Consider the following 2,241-nt stretch of genomic DNA (forward strand, 5'->3'; position numbering starts at 1 on the left):
TGGTGGACTAATCGCCGAGGACACCCTCTAACATCCGCAAGATGCATCGTCCACGACTGCAACTTCGTCATCTACAACATAGCGCCTTTTTTTTGCGCCTCCGGCTTTGTGCGGCTTCATCATGCACGACAACTACACCATCAACCATGACTACCACGACTACGGCTACCTGACCATGATCGGCTACCTCGACCTTGACATTAATGGCTACGTCTACAACAACGCATCAGCAACAACTCCAGCCAACAGCGTCCGCGTCGTCACTAGTGTCCACGCCACTCCCGCTGTGACTGCGGGAGGGAATAGAGGAGAGACAAGGAAGGCACCAGAAGAGGACGCAGTCACCGCCCCAGGTGCCGACCCATCAGCCATCAAAGACGCTGTTGATGATGGTGCAGCGGAGAAGACGACAGAAGCGCAAGACTTTAAATTCAGTCGCAATCGTCCGCTTCACTCCCGCTACGACTGAGGGAAAATGTTAGAAATATAATTGAGTTTAAGTTAGAGATAAAGAGATAGAGATAGAATTAGTTTAAACAATATATAACTTGTCTTGTACTCCAAGTCTCTACCCCACCATGTACTCTATATAATCCCTCGCAAGGGTTACATTAATACAACACAAAACACAAATGTTCAATCATCTCATAATTTTAACAGCTGCGAGTGTTGTGTCCACTGCATTAGCATAGATAGCTCATGTACAAGTCACAACGGGTTAATTTACCCTCAAGATAAAAACAGATCCGTGGGTTTCCCGCGCAAGATAAAATGGGATGTCCTTAATTTTCTCTTATGTATCTTGATATTCTTCTCAGCAGCGTGCATGGTAGTGGCTGGCGTAGTGTGTCCCTCGTGCGCAGATGTGTTAGAGAAGCTACCCCGGAACAAAAACATGTACATCATGAATATATAATACTATAGTGATTATATAATACTACAGTGATTCATGTCAACTTAATGCACTGTGTGCTTTGCGTATTGTTTTTAGTGAAGCTGCTCTACCACTATTCAATGATGGAATCCCTGGACGCCTGACCATCTATCGCCGATCCGTGGCTACCACACCTCGGTTTGGCTCTGCTAGTGTGGGGACTGAACGACGGTCACCGATGTGCTCGTTCAGCTTTGGCGCCGCACCGACGGGATGGCGTGCATCATAACCTCCATATCTGGGTACTATATCTCCTCCCTGCCCACTACCCCGGCTTCACCGCAGCATGATGGCAGTGGGCTGGCCGCAACTGTGATGCCGATGCCAGCCTCTTCCTCATTTCTGGTGAGTCTCTGGTTTCCTCCCTCTCTCCCTGTGCCTTGAGATGTTCTGGCCATGGAGCCATCTTGCGGTGGTGATGATTACATTGTTGAATTTGGTGCATGTGCAGGCTTGATCTTTGTACTACTCTATATGCTATTTATTTGGGTTTGATATTTATTTATGAACTTTGCATGCTACTATCTAGTGTGTTGAACTTGATATGAAAGGAAGAAATCCTTTTACCGCACCGGCTCCATGGTTTTGCAATTGTCAAGTATTATTTGAGAGGATCAGTGTGAGATTCTGAATATCACTCAAACCATTGAGGAAACAGGAATCACGCGGCAGTGGGGGGCAACAGGATCTAGGATTGGCGACCCTCGTATATAATAGTGTGAAGTGGCAGCGACAGGACCCAGTATGCGGCGGCATGGCGGTGCTTGGTCGAGGACGGCGGCGGCGCTTAACGAGGGCGGTGACGCTTGACGACGACGGCAGGCAATGGGGAGGAGATGTCATGGCTGCGAACTAATTCTTATGGAATACTACATGGTTGTTTTGTGATAATATATATGCGAACTAATTTCCACGAACCTTTACAGTTTGGAACAGTGTCTCCATTGACTTCGGTTGCATAAATGAGACAATTGTGATATTGATGCCAAGCATAGTACAAGGCAACACAAGGTAGATATTTGGTTGTTACGCACAAGTTCAGTCTACTCTAGATTTTGTTAGATGAGTCAATTCTCTATCTAAAGCATTGATATAGATGGTTGTGCATGTTAGCAGGCCAAAGGAAAAGGGTAAAGAGCATCCACGGACAATATGAAAGCTGGTTTGTAGATACGGTTAGAGTCGGTTTGAGTTCAGAGCATTGAAAGTGTTGTTCATTTATTTTATTTTTGGTAGTTATAGTTTTGGAACTAATGAAGAAAGGTGGACGCTACATACAACTGATTTCTTGGGTTAATCAAAACCAG

This window comes from Triticum dicoccoides, chromosome 5B (genome assembly GCF_002162155.2).
Source record: "Triticum dicoccoides isolate Atlit2015 ecotype Zavitan chromosome 5B, WEW_v2.0, whole genome shotgun sequence".
Lineage (NCBI taxonomy): Eukaryota > Viridiplantae > Streptophyta > Magnoliopsida > Poales > Poaceae > Triticum > Triticum dicoccoides.